The sequence below is a fragment of the Temnothorax americanus genome, unplaced genomic scaffold (assembly GCF_048541705.1).
Source record: "Temnothorax americanus isolate GAGA-0224 unplaced genomic scaffold, ASM4854170v1 Scaffold26, whole genome shotgun sequence".
In the NCBI taxonomy this organism is placed as follows: domain Eukaryota; kingdom Metazoa; phylum Arthropoda; class Insecta; order Hymenoptera; family Formicidae; genus Temnothorax; species Temnothorax americanus.
In genome coordinates this window covers 2100128-2120988 of record NW_027509401.1, presented here as the reverse complement: position 1 = coordinate 2120988, position 20861 = coordinate 2100128, and the positions used below count along the sequence as shown (strand labels likewise).

The 20861-nt window shown below is 40.0% G+C and overlaps 1 protein-coding gene across 3 annotated transcripts in view; it reads left to right on the top strand.

The window, feature by feature from the left end:
• Positions 1–20861, top strand: part of LOC143899297 (uncharacterized) — a 151378-nt gene that overhangs the window by 45057 nt on the left and 85460 nt on the right. Inside the window, exon 1 of one of the 3 annotated variants that reach the window (XM_077409515.1) lies at positions 5829–7121. The exons of the other annotated variants lie outside the window; for them this stretch is intronic. The gene's annotated coding sequence lies outside the window, so the exon portion shown is untranslated. Of the gene's footprint in view, positions 1–5828; positions 7122–20861 lie in introns of those variants that run through there. 3 annotated transcript variants of the gene reach the window in all.

The following is a 20861-nucleotide window of genomic DNA, read 5'->3' as shown; positions in this document are numbered from 1 at the left end:
TACGAGCGGGTCCTGAGGTGACCCTTTGTCGCAAAAATATCGCGTACACGGCTGGAGATTATCTTTACGAGAGCTGCGGCCTCCTCGACGTGAAGATATACTTACAGCTGTTCGACTTGTCGCGGTCCTTCAGAAGTGGGAAGAGGCTGAGGAAGGGGAAGGTGCCGAGGGAATGTTTCTCTTGTTCTGACAGGCGTGGAAATGGAATTCACGGCGAAAGTTTGTCTTATTCCGCGCGGACTATAGTTAACCGACCAAGTTTCGTCCCCGCGCCGCCGGCGCGGGCGTCTCGCGGCGCTTTCAACGTTCGGAAACGGAAGTGACTCTAACCGAAAGCATTCGCAGATAAAAGAGATGCGGGGATATCGAAGAACGCGCGTTTCGTAGAGGAAGCGAGGAGCATCTTTCGTTATCGTGCACCGGGAGATCTGCCGTAACGGAGTCGGTTTGCTTTCGAAACCATCGAAATACGAAACTATCGCTGATATGGAAATGGAAGTCGCGCGCGGTGCCGTTGAGGTTTTATTCGACTGTTTTTCCCTTCGCGCAACGTTCGTCTAAGTCCATTTCGGACGATTTGTATTCTACGACGAAATACGCGATAGAATTCTATCGGCGATACGTAGGAGAAATATTTATTGATACGGAGTGGCAAAAGTTGCGCTATTATATGTCCATTTTCTAAAATCAATGTTTCATAAATTGATATCGGAAATAATGATAACGAGGCAACATCCAATTTTGCGCGTGGGATTCTCAAACAGTTTCAACGCAACCGCACTCTTTGCAGAAATGACGATACGGAGAATATCTAGGCGTACGCTTGCTTTGCTAATAAACCGCCGACATTGCATACCACCGGGGCGTCGGTGTCTCTATTTGAATATACTCGCACACATATATACTTGTATACTCCTGCGGTAAGCCAAGAAGTCGCGATCAAACGTGCAAAAACTGGATGGTAAATTATATACACGAAAAATACACGGGATAATTAACATCGATATCTATACGCTTGGCTTTTTGCGTGCGCACGCGCGTGTGTTGCTCATAACGTTTTTACGATAGTTTATCTGTATACGGGCGGTAATACGTGAGTAAGCAAGGACTTGAGAATTACAGAGAGAAAGAGAGAGAGAGAGAGAGAGAGAGAGAGAGAGAGAGAGAGAGAGAGAGAGAGAGAGAGAGAGAGAGAGAGAGAGAGAGAGAGAGAGAGACTCGCGATGTCCTTCATTATTCATGCAATGTTGATGACTGGTGATTCGCATAGCGAGAGCCATTTTTAGATCGATTCGCGCACGTGTCTTCTTTCTGCGGCACCACACTCGTCCTCTCTTTCTCTCCCCTCCGGCACTCACCTACATGGTATTCCGGGTTCACCGCACTTCCGTTTGTCTATGGGTTCTTCAATCGAAGTCGATTGCTTCTTGAGAAAAATGTATGAAGACATCTGAATAGCTTCTGAATTGCAAGCGATTAAAGATATTCACGCATGATTGAAGTACATTTTTATTACTTTATTGTTTTTTATAATGAAAAATTATACATATCTATATTCTTTCACCTAATACATTAAAGAAAAAAGGCTATAAGATTTGATCAAAGTTTTATTGTTGTGCCTTTTTGGCGCTTAATGGGGTTCTTTTTTTTTTTCGTTCAATGACCTATAACCGTCTGACGTAAGATGCTTGTGTTCTTACGTCTCGTATGTCTTACATTGTGTTCTTTTATACTAGCAGAACCAAATCAATCGCCCGTTGCCGGCGAGTTATTCCTCTTTATTAAGTTGATATAGCGCGATAACTACGAGCAAACAGTCCGTAGTCGAGAGTAGATATTACCGCGAGTTGGCAGATATTATTATCGATACGCGATACGTTATGTCGTGAACTATGTGAACAGCGATAAGCTGGATTGTTGAATGCGAGATACGTCCGTAATGCTTTCTAGATATTGATTTATTGTCGTTGCTCTCTTCCGCTGTTTCAGAAAATAATGGATTCTCAACGTACCTTGTCACGCAAAATACAAATTTTCCTCTTGGCGCTTTTATGTTTGCAAGCTGTCAATGTTGGCAATATATTATATTACGAAAACATGCCACAAAATATTGTTGTATATCGACTAATTATTTAGCATTGAGAAATATCGATAGAAATGAAATGTCTTTTGCGTAAAACGTTTTTTATTTTTATTAATAGAAACTGAAAGTTTATCTCTAAAGTTGAGCGATCTAAATTTTTCTTTTTCGTTTCCGAGAGATACAGTGGGAAAGTTAATTTACGAATAAACGTATGCTACGCGAGACAATATCCGATATGCTGAAATAAATTTCGATGGAAGTCGATTTAATTGCCGTGCGAGATTTCGGAGACTTTGTCGCGGAGTCATTGGCGCGCTCCGAATTTATTCGATGAATACCGAGGGCGAAACGTAACGAAAGAAGGGTCTCTCTCGCCCTCGGCATCGATCCACCAGGTGTTCTACTATATAGGTCTAATGCGTAATTGTCGAGGGTCGGCAGTGAATTCGTGTCAATGCGAAATCTCTCTTTTGTGCTCCTCCTCACTCTGGCCTGAGGCCGATTCATTGGGACGAGACGTTTCATACAGATGCATTATGGTAACCTGCAGCCTTTTAATGTGTTAACGATACTCCATAAGGATGCAGCGCGCGCACTACTAAGTGCAAAGATAAACTCTTTGGTGGGTTATCGGCGTGGGAACGTTCTCTGATATTTAAAGGAGCGTATATGCGAATTGTTACAAAGGCACCGACACGTTTCGCGCGGAAGTGCAAGAAATCGTGGCAAATGTTGAGAAACATAGATATACGTAACAATGTCTAATTAAGCCTGAATGTCTAATTGCAAAGAAATGCATGTGTTTGTAATAATAGTAAATGTACAACCACAGCATTCTGGTATATATGCAGATATTATATCTTTACATTTAGATTACATTTTACAATTATGGTATTAATCTATAGTGCAACCATTAAAAATCTTTTAACAAAGCTGTAGAGAATAGTAATCTTTTATTTGAAATATTACATACATTGCGATATTATTTTTGACATTGACGACAGTAGTATATAAAAAAAAAAAGATGTTTGCCATGGGTACGATAATATGAGGTGTTAAATAAAAATTTACGATACACGTAAGACGAAACGTAGCGGAATTTCCAGTGAATAGTGATAAATGCCTCGTTAAAAGTGCAACGTGGCGAGAAGTGAAACACTGTTAGAGAAGTAACCGTCACCCACGATGAGCGTGCTCATTTTCCGCGAACGTCGCCGTCGAGAAGCTTGCTTTTGCTGGCAGGGCCCGCGAGGAGTCCACATATTTTTCAAGCCTTCGGTTACGTGCGCCAACTACGAACTTTCACGTTTCCCCGAGCGGTGTGTTTCCGCGAATATGCATTTCCCTTCTCGTACACGTGCGCGGCGAAGAGGAGGAGAAAGAGCATAAAACTTTTCCGCTCGTTTACGCGCGCGGACGGTCGGAGGTTTTCGCATGCAATTTCTTCACCGTTGCGCCCCGCTCGCGCATATTTTTCCGCACTTTACTCGCGGCGCTTAATGGTCAAATACGCCTTTCGCATTTAAACGCGCGTTGTAGGCCGCGGAATTGTGCGAGGTGGAGGTCGTAAAAGCGAGGAGAGCCTTAAAACGGGTTCGCGTAATTTGATATCCTCGGATGTTATTGAAGCGACCGCGCGCGAGTCTCTATTTTCCATCAATTTTCCATCAATTAATACTAATAGAAACTGGAATGATCCTTTAACTGCATGAAAACTGCATTTATGATTATTTAGCTATCGTGTTTTAATGACAATGTTTATTCCTTATATTTTTATATCACATTTTATTTTATAATTAAAATATAAATTTAAAGGTGGTTAATTGAAGAGAGAAATAAATTGAAAAAATTCTACATATTCTCACTTGGTATTGGTAAAAGTTGACTTTTGTATACGGCTTTATTCTCGGATTACAAGCTATTAGCGTTCCTGACAGCTCCCCTTTGTTTCGCAGACTCGACCTCTATTTAGGTTCAGGTATCGGATATACCTGGTTTTAAAAAGGATCGAAAGGCATGGGGCTTTTCCACTGTTAAGTCGTATTTTCAATATGTCTTGGGCTATTAAGATAAAAATGTTAATCATATCCGGTAGACAATCGATCGTATAATCCAAGCACAAATAGTTCGAATATTTAATTCCATCAGATTTATCCTAAATTTCATAGTTTATATTGTTTATAACGACAGCGTATGTTCACTTTTAGATACGATTGTCGATCGTGTAATTAGACTGTAATATATTAATTAGTCATGAAGAGATAGACTCGGTATGTTATATATATTTTCTATACAGGTATACAAGGATATATTTGGAAATTTCACGGGTCGAAAAGAGAGAAATAGAGACGAAATACTGAATTTCTTGTTCTTCACAATAGACAGTAATTGTACATCTGACATGAGCAAAATGAGAAAAAAACTGATTTTTTCTTTTTCCTAAGAATACGTATTGTACATATTGCACATATATATATAGCCAATGTCTCTATCTGTCTGTGATTATAATATGTGATATGCTTTTTTTATATTTGTCAATAATTTTCTCGCTAATATTATCATATTTTCAATCTACGAATAGACCAAATAAGTTTTCAACGTTAAACGAACTATGTGTTCGGCGAGACAATTATTGATTCTTGTCTGACTCTTATCTTTTCAACATTGAGTATTTCATATTAGTCGATTATATTGAAAGTCAATGGTCGCATTTAGAGATACCTTACCTTACCGTTAATGTTCCAGGTATCATTTTACAGAGAATTGCTGTAGCTTCTGCGAATCTCCGACTTTATATAAAAGTTGAGAGTAGGTATAGAGACGCGTTTAGCGGTAAATGAGCGGCGCGAATGCGAGCTATTATCTCCCGAGGCTGCGCGCAATTTGAATTTCAAAAATGTTGACGAACCTAGTAGCAAGTCCATAAGGGGACTGTGTGTCTTTTGGTCGCGAGTCATTTGCGAGCGTGCGCGCCGCCACAGCTTGGCGTCTCAAAAGATCGCGCAATTAGTCGCACCGATGAATAGGCGCTGGTAGAACGATTCCTTTTGAACCTCTCCGTTTTCCTTTCGTTCCTCCCCGAGGCTATTTCTGGCCGGACTCGTGCGAAATTCATCGCCCGAATTCCTGGCACGGAGTCATCGCGAGTTTCACAGTTTTCGGCGAAGACTAATGGATAGACTACGGCGCCGTAAACGCGTGCTTTATCGTCCGGCCGCGTCGTATAACATACGAAATGAACACGCGTGTAACGAGCGTGTGTAACGACCGTGCGTGTCCGGTAACGTCTCGAAGACGTAAACGCGATCTCTTCACGTTCAGACTTTCAGAAAAAAAAAATCATAAAAATTCGTTTTTATTATTATCTCGTACACGTTAATACTTTATTCATTAAATTACAAAAACTATAAATATCTAGTAGTCACAAAAATTAACAAAATAAATGCGAGAATAATATAAACGAACGATATAATAAAAAAATAAAATTTTATTTTTTCCATTTGTTTTCTTATATTTTTGTTGTAATAATAAGAATGAATTAACTGCGCTGTAGATCGAAATTAACTTAATTTATTCGTAACTGCCTACATGGTTTTTTTTTATTAAGAATTTTTTGAGGTGTTGATGTTGTAGGATTCAATTAATTTCAAATGGTCGTTTATAGTTTCTTTATTTGAATTTATTTTTCCAGTATATACATATATACAGGTACATCATATGTACTTACCGCACGCGACAATTACATGATTTACAATCGTCATTTTTATTTCGATATGATATATTTTACATGTACTTGGGGAATATATTCTTTCACGTTGCAACCGTATACTGAATCCAATACTACATGAATCGCAATTGCAACGATATAATTCTTCTTGAGGAAAATTTATAGTTTCTTTATTTGAATTTATTTTCCCAATATATATACATATATGTATGCATATGTTGTACATCATATGTGATACATTTATCGCACGCGACAATTACATGATTTACAATCGTCATTTTTATTTCGATATGATATTTTACGTGTACGAGGGAAATAAATTCTTCCACGTTGCAATGCAACTGAGTTCAATACTACATGAATCGCAATTGTAACGATATTCCCCTTGAGGAAAGAATCATTTTGACAAATGCGACTATCATGCCAGCCACGCGCTCCGTTGTGCGCGGAGCAGCGTTACACGGCAGCACCACGAACACACCGAAGACTGGTAGTAGTGTAGCGATGGTGGTGGTGGGGTAACGGCGATGGCAGCATCGGGCGCGATGGAAGGGGCAGGCACTGGCTCAGTGAACGCCAAACGCTCGAGTCGTTACGACGCGGCGCGCGAGACACAGTTGGAGTGACGCGACGCGAAACGATAAAGTGATAAGCGAGGAGACACAGCCCTACGCCGATCCCTCGCGTTCGTTCGCGGTAACGGTTACGTCGGAGCGTGGATTGCGCGCGTGTGTGCGTCCGCCGCGTGCTTCTCTCTCTGTCCGTGTTCTCTGCCAAGTCCTTCGGCGACCGTTCGGGCATCCTCGGCCGACGCAGCCGAGCGGCGAGAGTGTTCACATGTGTATTACGTATACATGTGTGTACGTGCGTGACCGCACGTAGCGGTGTAATTGGTGAGAGTGTCTATACGTGCCGGAGGAGTGTCGTCGTATCCGTCCGTATTTCTTTTTTTTTTCTTTACGCGCGAATGAAGTGAGCGAATGTGCCTGTTCCTTCCCTCGCCGGCCAATGTGGATACGTAAATAATAAAGTGCGCTCGGCTTTTGCCGCCTTCGTACGACTCCCCTTCTCTTTCGCTACGTGCCTCTTTGTCGCTCCTACCCCGGTACGCCGGCACAGGAGGGACACGTCGGATTACCACACCGCCGTGGGACAAAGGATACACGCTGAAACACGTACACACGTATACACACACACACACACACACACGACACGTACCGCACACCAGCGTGTATGTACGTGCAGGCGGCATCGGGACTCAACGGTGGCGGCGCCGGTGCCCCCGCAGGATTATTTATCGACCTGCACAAGGTATTGCGAGTTTGACTTTTGTATGCCGACAACGACTCTTTCGTTGTGCCCCGACACCCGTTAGTGTCGTTAGTAGCCTTTAACAGCTGGCAATGAACGACGCCGACCGAGCCCACCCGTAAAAATCATCCCTCTTTCATCACTTGCAGTGTTCTCTCCGTATTTCCGGTACAGGCTTGTCTTTAGGGGAAAAGTAGAGAGAAAATTTGTAGTCGATTTCTTTCTTAGCGTTTCCATTAGCGTCCAAGAATTTATTAAAGCTTTTTTGAAAGAAAGATATCAATCTTTACATATTTTAGTACACGCCAGAACTCCGATAAATTAAATTTGAAATTCAGTTGTTAAAATACGTAATGTTAAAAACTTAGAAGCTACATTTGGCTTTTGATCAAATTTTCAGCATAGATCAACTCCGATTCACTCCGTGAAGTATATTTTTACTGTGCATATTTTCTGCTACATATATCTCTTCTGTTTGAAATATGCAACTTTTGCTTCAATTTATGTAAATATAGAAATCTCTTTTAAAATGAATATATCGTAAACTTTAACTTACTCTAGCTTATCAATAAAATTTTTTTTATATTTTTGAGTTGCGTGTAGTTTATATTGTACGTGTCACGCTAATAAATCCGACGTGAAATACCAACTTTGCGTCAACTAATTTTAGATGATGCGTAGAAACTCGCATATATTTGTTTAGATGAGTTTTAATGAAATTTTCTCGGTTAGGTAATTAATTATGTAAATTTGATCGGATAAAATCTAGGGAATGCGAGATGACGCGATAATTCAAAGCTCATATTATGTTACAACGTAATATATCAATACAACAATTTTGATGTTATGCATATTGATACCGAAATAGTGGATCAATAAATGGACGTATACAGTAAATTATATATATACTTTTGTATCAATGATAGATAGATTAATAAAATATTTCGCAGATATTTAATTAAAGGGATTAAAAGTATGTAATCGATAAGAATCCGAGAGATTCTTTATACAGCGATGCGATTTGGATATTTAAAAATATCTGATTTGATATTTTTTTATAATTCAATTAACTACTCTTTTACGACTTTCAAACCGCTGAATATACTTCATAATTATTGCCATACAGTACAAATATTAATATTATTATTATAAAATATTCCACTGCTATTAGCTCAATCGATCGTACTTATTCCACGCAATTAAACGCAACTTGTGACCGAGCGTTCTTTCGTACTACTCGTTCGTTACATTTAAGCTGATTATTCTTCGCAAATTTATAGAGGGAGAATAAAAATTTTGACTTTGTTAATAGACGTAGTTTACACGATGTCGAGCCGTCAAATACAAATTGCTATTTTCCAGCATCTCGCTGGCCGAGCTACTTATTAAAGGGCATTACCGGACTTATCGGAGCATATAATAACGCTACAACGAGGGAGGAGCTTTAAAAAGCAGACGCTTGTAACGCGTGCTGCTCGTTCGACGAGCCGCGTCAGTGATGCGCGATCTTCTTTTTTCTCTCTCTTCCTCCCTTTTTTCTTTTATTTCAAAAGACCACTCTGTGATTTTTCCTTTTAACTTGCTCCAAGGCGACTGCGAATATTCTTAAATGCATCGATATAACGAGCTTCGTATTATATCTTTTTTTTTGTTTAATCAAATGTCTCGCGTTTGTCATATTTATCGCAATGTGTTAAAGTTCCCATCGAAATGAATCAAAGTAATTTATAACTCGCGTGATTTCCTTATACCATTCATTATTCGCGTGATTTTTTTTTCCGTCGAGCTACAATTAAATGTTTCTCCAGCGATCATGTCGTGAGGCACACCGTGTCAATTGCAATAGTGATTGCATATAATGACTTTTGAGATTGCAGATGTATCATTAGCAAGCTACAAAGTTTTCCTCAAAAAGTTATTTAGAATTATTGTTATTTAAATTTGTAGTATAAAACATTATTAGATTAAGAAACTTTATCAGAATATACATATCTATATATAGCAGCTATTACGCTATACGTGCTTGATTATCCGGTACATTGATCAACAGATGTGAACGTTTGTCGGCGCAAAAAATTCCGCGTGGAATCGCGGCTATCGTCCGTAATCGAGCGGTGTAAGTTAACAAACGGAACTAGACCGGCGGAAGTCGAACGCGAAAATTGCCTCTGTTGCTTGGTTTATACCTTTCTTTTTTTTTATGGTAACGCGTTGAACGTGGGAACGTACGATATCTATGCTAGCCAAACAGGCAGAAGTGTTTTTTAGACTGCTTTTCACCCTTTCGGTTTTTATAACACATTTTTTTTGAAAGGGAACCTTTTTATGCATACCGTGCTTCGCTTTATATAGTATAGTTAATATTTATCTACATTTCTCTCTCATCAAAATACAAAAAGTTTTCGTGCTTCTCCACGGAGAATGAAATCGGAAGCGAGATGGAATGAATTTCGATGATTTAAACGAGCGTAAGAATAAGACGTCGACGTTGACAGAATTTCCTTTTGCGGCAGCGTCGGCGTATTCTTTTCCTTTTTTTCCTTGCTTCGTAAAAGCGCTCGTAATATCGGTACTTGCGTTGACGCGCTTGTAAAAGCCCCTACTGTCTTCCGATGCGAAAATAAAGTAGCCATCTGTAATATTCAGGTTGCTACCACCGAGCTTTCTCCAAGCGGAGGACAAATCGTCATGTCTCCTTCGCGGCTTATGCGTTTTCTTATGTCAAGCCTGAAAAGCGCCCCGGCGGGACTTTGGTAGCTACGGAGTTTCTTCTCAGAGCTACTTCCCGTTCGGTTTATGATGACGTAAAAGCTAACCGAAAACACATTTCGTCGGCCCTGAGTTATTTATAGGGGAGAAAAGGGGTGCATTAGAAACGTGGCGGCACTTTTGAGGGATTTAAGTACCGCGTACCGTAATAGAAAGCTTTCAGCATTTTCTTGCGATATTCTGCACCTTTTCAAAGCTCGAAGAAAGCAGAAATTTTTATGATGTAAGATAATATCGATTTTTAAAATATAAGCAAAAGGATTATAACTAATGAGAAATAATTTACGTGTGCCACGTTGATTTTATTGATCTCTAATGTTAATTATTCCAATTGCGAATATAAAAGTGCATATACAAACCAGAGTTACATAGTCTGCAGTCGATTGCAAATTCACTCACAACGAATGTCGATAGAATATATTAATGTAATTTCCTCTTTCTATTTTCTCTTCGTGTTTCAGTCGAGTTTAAACAATTTATATGTTACAATTCTGCGCATAAGTATATAAATTTGTTGAATATTCGAGGTAGACTGTGAAGCCGGTTTAGCAGGATAATGCTGCAAATCACAAATCGACACTTTTCTCGCCCACGCTCTCTCGGCAGATTAACTCGAGGCCGGTACGTATTTCCGCGAGCGGTCGAGATTGCAAGTGTCACGCTAACGTGCGTGCGCATGCGTGGATGCATACGTGCGTGCGTGCGTGCGTGTGCGCGCACGCCCGTCGTTCACGTCTCTCGATTCGAAAATAAAGCACAGTGGGCGAGACATGCATGCGCAGCATGCACCGCGGTTTGTCGTGCATCGAAATCTGCATTTCAGGTACTTTTAAAAATGGCCGTGCATGTTGCTTGCAACGGGCAACACACATTTATTTCAGCGGCGTTCCCGAGTGGCGTACGTTTATTATTACAGTCCGGGAAACGCGAAATCCGTGCACGAGTTTGTTGAAAATTCTTAACATACGTAAATGTAATAGATTGCATGTAATCATACGTTATAAGAAGGTTGATTATTATGATTAGTATCAATTGATAACATTATGCCACTTAAGGAGATCTCCAGACATTGTTCGACTTTGGCATTTAATCACGCCATATTTCATCGAAATAATTTGCTGGTGTACCGTGTTTAGCAATGGCTAGAAATTTTTACAGTACTTTTTTACAGCGCTTATTGCTCAAGTATGTTAAATTTCACTGGCTTTAAAACACGAAAAAAGAAGTAAACTTCATGTACGAATTATACTCTTTTATATTTTTTGCATCGCTACTGATCGGGTTTACTACTCTGGAGCTAAAAGGTCCTATATTCCATCGCGTCGAGGCAAAACGCGATTTTCAGTGGCCGCGACCAGCTCGGACAAAACCGTAATTCGTGCTTAACGACCTTTTAACGATTTTTCCACGTGTCCGCAAACGAGCAGCCACTGTCGACGCGAACGATAAAAGGCAACGTTATTACTTCAAGCGCGATAAGTCCGCTCAAAAAATGCGTGGAATCTATATTGTCATTCTGTATTCTCGCCGCGCATACAACGTTATACGATTCCGCGTTCAACTCGGTATTGAATAACCGCGTAGCAAAGTTAGAAAACGTTAATCGAAATGTTGGAGAAATTCTGTGAATTTCGGTCAAGATCATTTTAACGCGCATGAAATCTTGTCATTACATTTATCTTGCCAGAGTGAGAGACGCTAATTTAATATCCAGTATAGGGCGCGCAATGACGTGAACCGTAATAATAACGGTAAACGAAAAAGCGTCAGACAAATGGCTGACGTGCCGTCGACGAAAAGTAATAAAAGCATTGTCACGCGCGTCGCGCTGTCGACCACATTGTATAACAAATTACCGTTGTCTCTAATGACAGCCCGCATGGAAAGCTCGTTATTAGGTGGCATAGTGATTTGCGTTTACTCCTGTACCGGGATTCATACGTATCGCATTCTGTGGCGTATTAAAAAAAAAAAAAAAAAGAGAGCGTTGTAGGAAATAGGATTTCTCGAAAAAGAAACAGAAATGCATAATCGATATTAATGTCTCGTTTTAACAGAGATTGTCTTTTTTGTATTAGATTGTCCGCGAGAGTCTTTAGATAAAAACTCAATGCGCAAGTGTCTAAATGAGGGTACCGATACTTCTGAAATACCAAACAGTGGCACAGTTAGTGTCTGTATAGCGGCGAACCTGTCACGGTCGGTTTATCGCGTTACACACTTTTACGAGCCCATTTCCGGTGACGGGATTGCCAAATCGCATCGGGATCACGGCTTACAGGACCTCGCGCGAAATATCGACCGGATTAAACAAATCGGCCGACCGTGCATTAACGCCCGGTTTTACTGCGTTGGATATTTATCGCGTTTCTGTTGGCTTCCTAGGAAAAGCGCTCGCGGTTATATGGCGCTCGTCCGCATTGATTTTCGCTCCCGTTTATTTTTCTGTCTCGCTCGGTATTGAGCGAGGACGTTCGACCGGAAGACTTTGATTTCCGTATCGTTACAGATGTGGTATTGAAGTATCTGGATGCATGGATGCGACTGCCCGCTTAATAAAATCGTATGAAATTTTAATATGAATGTTATAAGCATCCAATCTCGATCTAAAACAATATATGCGAAACGCACACGTAATTTAACATCTCAGAAAGGACTCGAGCGCCAAGAAAAGAAAGTGAGACTATTTGTCAAGACAAAACATTCTTTCTTATTGTTTGTGTCGGAAAAATCGGCATACCTGCTTCGTATTTTCACGCGCCCTTACCTGACTTAAAAGCTCGTAAAGATAAGTATATAATATGCACTGCTCCCGATACAGAAACTGTCGTAACAAAAACGTCGAACGGAACAGGTAGAGGAACGATAATAAGGATATGCATTGTGGTGACGTTGGCGTCGTTTGTCGACGGAATAATGTCTTTTTAAACGAACGAGATGCCAGGCTTTTGTGCAACCGATAGAAATTTCCTGGGCCGACTGTACCAATTTTTTACGTTCGCTCTATATAATAGTCGGGAGATATCGTTATATTGCACGTTATTACCTATCGGCGTCTAATACAGGTATTTACGTGAACTTCTGAGTTCTGATAGCCGAGAGTCTACGCCCACCGTGTTTGATAGAGCAGGAAGAGAAAATAACTAAACCACATATTATTATAACCTTTCCCTTGTGATCGCAATTAACCCTTTAAATGTTACATCTGCTACGAATTTCGCGTATAAGTGCAATAGACAGCTTTGTACAATTACATTAAAAGTAGAAAAAATTGTATTTTTAGAATAACCGGTTTGAAAAATTAAGATAATTATATTTTATTATTACATATTTTTTTATATAACGTGACGTTTTTCTTTTTTTCCACTCGAGTTAATGAAAATCAAATCATAAAAACGGAATCCGTGATAAAATTGTTTACTTGATATAGTAATTGCATGATTATTACTCACTTCAGCGTGAAGATGATAAGCATAGATATATTACTGTATTTGATTAATCTCTTTATACATATATATTCGATAAATTATCACGTAGAAAATCGGTTTGTTTATGATACTTATATTTTTAAATTTGTTTTAAACGTTTCTTGTAAGAATTATTTCGATAGCCGTATATTCGTAAACTGGAGAACTCGTGACGAAGATAATTTTCAAATTAAAAGTCCAAGGTATAAAACATATATTGCAATCGTAAACGATACAGAGAAAATATAATATTGCTGAACGTATAGTGACGAAGTATAAACGTGTCTGCGTATTAGAAAAGCGTGAAATGTATGAAAGATACTTTTGTCGTTTGCTCGGTGTATGCGTTATCTCGAATCTGCAGTCTCCGAACATCTCTAACACACTCTGATAGATAGCCGGAAATCACAGCGCGAGCAAATTGAATCGCGCAGCACAAATAAGGATAAATACAGGAAGCGGTCTTCATAAAGGAGTCATTTTTCTCCCGGACGAAACACGAGTGGGTACGGATTTACTTTCGCGAATTACCGTGCGGTATGCGCATGACTGCAGAAACGGCTTGTTCCGCTGCGAATAGCAGGCCGTAACATCCTTATAAGCACACATGCTCGTTCATCCGTCGAAATAGCTATTCCGTCGCAGTTTCGGTCTTTGCTCGCGGTATCGCTAGCTATTATTAAACACGCGTTTCGCATGTAAATTGCCTTTTTGTACGTAATTTATACGATTTGTAAATTGTTTTTTTTTTTGTAATTATAATGAGTACATTGATTTCTTTTTATCTTGCTTCACGACAAGTTCTTTACATAAGTTTTTTTTTTCCAAGAAATTTAATTGACTTTATATCGATGAAAAAATTTTTAATCACGGAAAATTTTGCTATTTACGAAAATAGGTAGACCCACTTTTGTACTGATTGTTGCGTCACTCCTCCTCTTAATCACGATTGCAGAGATAAGCCAGTAAGTGATACAATTCTGAAATTCTGCCTTTACAAGAGATAAAGCTGTGTTTGAGTTTACGTTAGACAATATAAAGTTATTCGCAAAGAGATTAGTTACAAACTTAATTTGAGTAATGCGGTACGTAGACTCTGCCGTTCATACAAGATTTCTTTAGGCTGATGTTGAAGTAAACATCATTTATTCTACAAACTCTGATCCTTTTGCTACGCGTACGAAACTCGTATGGAAATAAGCATTTCTTCCGCACGAGTGGAGAAGGCGAGAAAGCTAATCTTCAAACAATTCGTGAAACGAGACTTGCTTAATATATGCAGCCGATCGGAAGTGCAATGGTTCGGTCGCGGGAAGAAGTTGGGGAATCGAGTTTGGTTCGAGCTCTGCCGAGCGAGCTACGAAATTCCTGAGGCAATTTCTGAGGGTGAATCGAACGAGAGTTCGAGAGTGGTGATAGAGAGCGGCAAGGGAGGGGGGATTCGTCCCTACGAGTAAAGGAGATAATAGAAGATACCGTTCCCGACCCTCTCTCTTCGCCGCCCCTTCGAAATAGCTGTTCTGTCGAATCCTCCGCGCGTATTACCAGCTAACGGTAAATGTCTACATATATCTATGCCCACCGTAATGGATAGAGTCGGATGGCGGTAGGTCGTACCTGCGCCAATTAGTGTCAAACTACCGGAATTGGGACTGAACAGGGGGGTTGTCGGTTGTACCCCGGGCCGTTTCGGCGACGATAAATTTTTCGTCAAATCGATTTAATCCGCGCGAGTGGAGGCGGGCTGTCTGATTAAATTATCCGAAGCGGAATGGTCGCGTAATCTCGTCGTATCAATCTTTGTTATTGTATTATCGCGATTTAAGCGAATTAGCGGATTTGCGGGAATCGATGAACGATATTTCATGAGTTTCACGGAACAACCAACGTTCAACGGTCCGCAGCACGTCCGCGTTGATAAATACGACATTCCATGAGACGTTGTAAATATTTTGATCAAGTGCTAATCTGTTTTTTTTTTTTTTTTAAGGAAAAATTATGTGCTATTTTTTAAATGATTTTAACATTTGTTTCTAGTAACGCTCTCTCAATAGACAGACGAAAGCCTACTTTGCTGGTGCGATACGCGATTTACCAGTAAATCCATTAAAGACGAGATATGCGCATAATTTATTTCCCGGCGCGCATATATTACACGCGTAATTGCGGTGCACTGAATGCATAGAGCAACGCGACCGCGGCTGTCAATCACGGCGTCGCGCGCAAAAACTTGTAGCTTCGCTGAAATGAAAACGCGACGACACGTTTGGCTGCGAGCGTATAGTGTGCGTACACACGACGACGGATATCGGTGTTGGACATTCACGTGTAACGGCTTTATACATCCACCGAGATAAACTATGTAAACTATATGTTTTTGCGTGTGCTCCGTGCAGACATAATCAATCCAGATAACGCTTGCAACAGGTATCACCTCTTTCCGATCTCTGTCTTGTTTCCAGCGTGAACTTACATCCGGAGAAATGAGAAGATTTAATTTACGTTCTTTTTCTATATACTACAATATTTACTAATTTATTTAATGAATCGGTCGACCAAAGTTAAGGTCGCGAGAACCTCAACCTTTTAATGGAGAGTATTATACGTGTCGTTTGCTGAAATATATTCGCGATTAAATGAGACTAATAAGGCTTTTTTCTATTTCCGTTTGAAACCGGTTTACACGTTATTTTTTCGCTCTGCAGGAAAGCCGCGTGAATGTAGCTTAACAGCGAATTCGGCTTATTGAGGAGATAACGCCGGGTTATGGTCTCTACAATTTAAGGCGGTCCGTTTTGATGCGCCACATTTCGGGCCGACGTTCGCGCACATATGTACAATAATTATTAACGATAACGCGCATTCGATGCGATAATGCACGCCGCGATTTATCGGCGAGACTTAAAAAAGTCGATGACCGATCATGCTTTGTCGAAAGTGCGAGATTGTATCGCGCCGTCGCGTCCGCGTCGGCCGTTATTTCTCTTCACGTGGACACGTTGCGCGAAAGATATCGAATTGCGCAATGCGTTTCAACTTATGCATAATGTTTATATTTGTAGACCGTGGCGTGATTTATCGACCGGTCTTAATTAAGCCGCCTCTTTCGCTCTTTTATTAGTCGTAATTTAACGTTGCACGTAAAACGATGCACTGATTCAATTACCGCGCTGTCGATTCTGAACATTTGTATCAATAATAAAATAACGAATGTATTAAAAGATATTTTTGTTCTTACGAACAAATATAATTATATAAAATATTAAGTACCGAATATCCTTTTATTTTTTAGCTAAATCTTTAATATTTGTCAATGTAAGCGATAATAGACTATAATTAATAATAGACTGAATAAAGTGTGATATTTTTTTCGAGCTGTGGTCTCTCTACGCTCACACTGAAACGAGAGTTTCGATGTTAATGCGGTGCGCTTTTTAACGCAAAAATTTAATGAGGACGCGGCAGCGCGCTTTGAGCCATTGAGTTCTGCCGTAATGAGGACAAATATTTATACAGTATTTTATTATTAATTAAACCGTTAACGCGGGCGCGCGCCAGAGAGGTTCGATCGTTGACCGTCTATATTTAACGAGAGATCTAAATTACAGTTTATATCGGGGAAAGGACGAGGTTATATACGTCCATGTGACTTCTGCTTAACATTTTATAAGTATAAATGATACTCGATAATTATAACGCCCTGCCCTTCTCTCGCTTTTAAAGCAAAGTTTTTATTCAAAGAACAACTTTGTGTGCAACTTTATTTATAATTAGTTCTTTGTTAACGTGATGTGAAATATTCCTGTATTAAAAGTGGCTACTGTATTAAAGCGAATGTTGATGTACCGCGTATATCAGCGGATATATTATCTTCCACCTGCACGCTCACGCTCGATTGTGCACGATATGTCCACGTTACACGAGACTGTTTACGTCAATCGAGCGTGATATGCGCGGATAAAAGCTAATATTCCCGAAAAAACGCAAATCAGCGTCAGCTTTATTCGTATGGCGAGATTGGCGAGTATAGAGCGGCAAGAGGAACGGGGGGAGGGCTTATCGAATTTCTCGGTCGTCGCATAAAAGTGTTTCGCGAAGTCGCTCGCAGTTATCAGCCTAACTTTCGCGATGAAGTCCATGATCGTCCAGTCCCAGCTATCATGAATCGTAATGTCGTCGACGCGTTTATACGTCGTGTAAGTCTATCGCGCGTCGCTCACGATATCTACGATAACATCGTGAAAAGTTGCTCGTGCTACCGTCGTGAGTTTACGTGCTCGAGAAACACGTCAGAAGAACATCGACACGATCATGGAGCAACTGACCCGCACAGTCGCCTAGAAAGGAAAGTCTTAAACTACTTTGTATTCGATTGAAACTATTATTTGTTATAAACGAGTAAATGACATTTAAACGTGTAAAGTGGAACACGTTGAAGAGAAGGTATAGAGATTTGAAACGTGTTAAAGAGGCGCGATAAAAGATACCTTTTTGTATGTGTATCCAAGTATACTTCAGATTGTCTCTTGTATAGGTATATCTAGATTGTCGTGCTTGGAAATTCAGATATCTTTAGCAGACCAAGCTGTATTTACACGTTGATATCTGTGTTGATTTAGATGTTATATAGAGATAGAGCCTTCAAGTTTCGATCACTGAAATCAATTATCTTATACCATTATCGTTTCGCGCATCCTTTGGATGGTAGTTACGGATAATTAGGCTAGAATAGGCTCTCCCCTATCTCTTAATGGCCGGGATCTCTTTTCTCTTGTCCGACCACTCGCGCAGGTAGAGAAGAACCGCTTCCACGAGAGCATTTAGATTCCTCGTTAATATCTCCGCCACGTAGTACGCACGGCTTATCCATTATAGCATTCGTATCGAACGATTATGGAAGCCTGATCGAGTCGTTTCATCAATCACTTCTCAATCTCCTTTCATATATTTGCCTCTATCAGCCAGCCGGCACGGTAGCGGCTTGTGTCCCAAGCGGAATTACGAACAGGCTATTAGCGTGTACTTTCGCACGTAGCTATTGCGGATAATGACGATAGTGACTGTTGAATCAATAATACATTCTTTTTTTTGTAGCGCGACGGTATAACCGCTAATTTTGTTAATATAATATAATTAGGAGATCGCGCGCGCACGTAAATACGCAAGGCCAGACTTCACTTATACTTAGCGCTAAACACGCGAGACTTGGGGATCTAGAAAAGGTCTAAAAAGTCAACCTTATATAACCGTATAGATATGCTGAGATTGTAAATTTTTGCTGCGGGGAAAAAGATGTGAAATTAGCTTCTTTGACAGACTTTCTTTCGTGGAGAGAGAGAGAGAATTTCGCGTTTAAACACTTTAAAAGAAATAGATATATAAAACATAGAGTGCAGCTTTAATGAGATGGAACGTGGCGTCGTTAAACGATCATTCGATCGGCGTAATTCCGTTAATCTCGGCATAATTACGGCAAAAAGCTAATAGCGACGATTAGGCTTGTAAAACGGCTTGCGTTTGTCCGTTAGTAATCGCGGGCACGCGGGCTCAATTTGTTTATTCGTTCGCGCTAATTGCACGGTGTCGCTTGGCAATTTGTAACGGGTGAAATAATGTTCGAAGAGAAAGGGAGAGAGAGATTGCCGACGACTTTGTCAGTCGTCCGGTTTGTTTCCGCGTTACGGTCACAATTAGGTAAATAGCCAGGCATTCTCGGCTATGCGAGAGAATGGGAGAAACGATAAATTACGAGCGACTCGTAAATCGCCGACGAGTCGGGGGACTTTCAACTGTCGTATTAAGAAGTCAAGTGTGCCTTGAAGCGAACAGTTGAATGAGAGTGACAGAGACGGAAAGAAAAGGAAAACGGAGAAAGAGAGATGAGAGACAAGAGAAAGGCATAGTCATTGAAGCGTCTTCTGCGGTCGTCGCTCTCCCGCATGGATCCATGAATGATAGAAAAAAATAGACGCCATAATCATCACTCGCCCGCATCTTGCCTCGGCTAATCAACCGGTTGTTATAAAGATCGTTTCGGGCGACTCGGGAGATGGTTGTTCACTTCATCACTTTATTTCATTTCCAATGGCAAGTCCTTTTTGTTCAGAGATTTCGAAATATGTGATATGTATACAAAGGACTGGAATTTTGCATCGACGTTTTATATGCGAGGTTCTCTGATCGTAAGAATATCGAAGATTTAATGGTTTTTGGATTATAAGCAGTTAAAGCAGCTTTCTTTTTTTTTTAGCAGAACTTAATTGAATTTTAATTTGAATAATTTAATACTTAATATGATATTTAATATACTTAAATTTGTATAAATAAAAATATATAAAACATCTATATTTTTAATATTGAACATTTATTGTATCATGTGGATGAACATTTAAGAGATGTTCTATATTTCTTTGAAGAATAGCATATAATGTTTCAAGAGAACGTTGATATCGAGAAACTTGTATATATACATGAATATTGTGTCTCTTTAATTTCTACGACACGGACAGATTATATTTTAATATTTTCAAGCATAAGATTATTTCATGGAATAGCCTAACTACTTTATTGGGACTTCTGGTGGCCACTTTCGCTTCGTAATGATCGCTGTCTTGTGGAAAGTCGGAAGACACGACGCGTTAGAGTCAGTCAATCGCGAGAATATCACTTGAATTGTGACTCGCGATATTGCCTATAAATCGTCGTATTAATTGGATTCAATGCTTAATATTTTCTTGTTTTAAATGTATTTGCAGCATCGTTTAAAATTCGAGTCAGTTAAATTAGATCAATTAAATAATACGAGCGAGAGCAATTGAAATTATTAACAACTCTTCCAATTGTTTCAGTACATTATAAAAACTCTTCGTACAGATAAACTTTTTATATCAAATATTCTCACAATATAAAATGCGATATGAAGTATATAAGACGAAGATCTCGGAAGGTCATCGATATCTGTAAATTGATACATGTAGTAAGAAAGTCGATGCAACGATTATTTTGCGTTAAAATTAGCGAAGTGGCCGTGCTCGCGAGCGACATAATTGCGTCCATCTGCTCGACACAGTGTCATACGGCACTGCAACGGGTGAGCCCCCGAGTAGCGATTAGTTGGGTAACTATTTGCGCGAGACTTTCGAGAGAAGAGCGATACGAGGCGTGCGAACAAACAGGTGTGCATACACGCGTGTGTGATGAAATTGTGTATGTACACGTCCGCTTTATCCCCGTAATTGGAAGCGATAATTATGAATTAGTCGAATAACGCGCTTCTTGTACACATGCAGGATACCCCGCTCCTGTCCCATACTTTCTTTCAAGCCATTCACCTTTCGAAGGTTGTTTCGCAATACTTTCTTCAACGAAATGCAATTGGAAACTATTTTCTTTTGCGATATCTTGTTTTTCAATAATAACACGTGTGCTTCTTTTGATCTGACTGTTGTTTTTTTTTTGCTCAGAAGTTTTTCTCTTTCTCGCTCACGACTGTGCCATCTTGTCA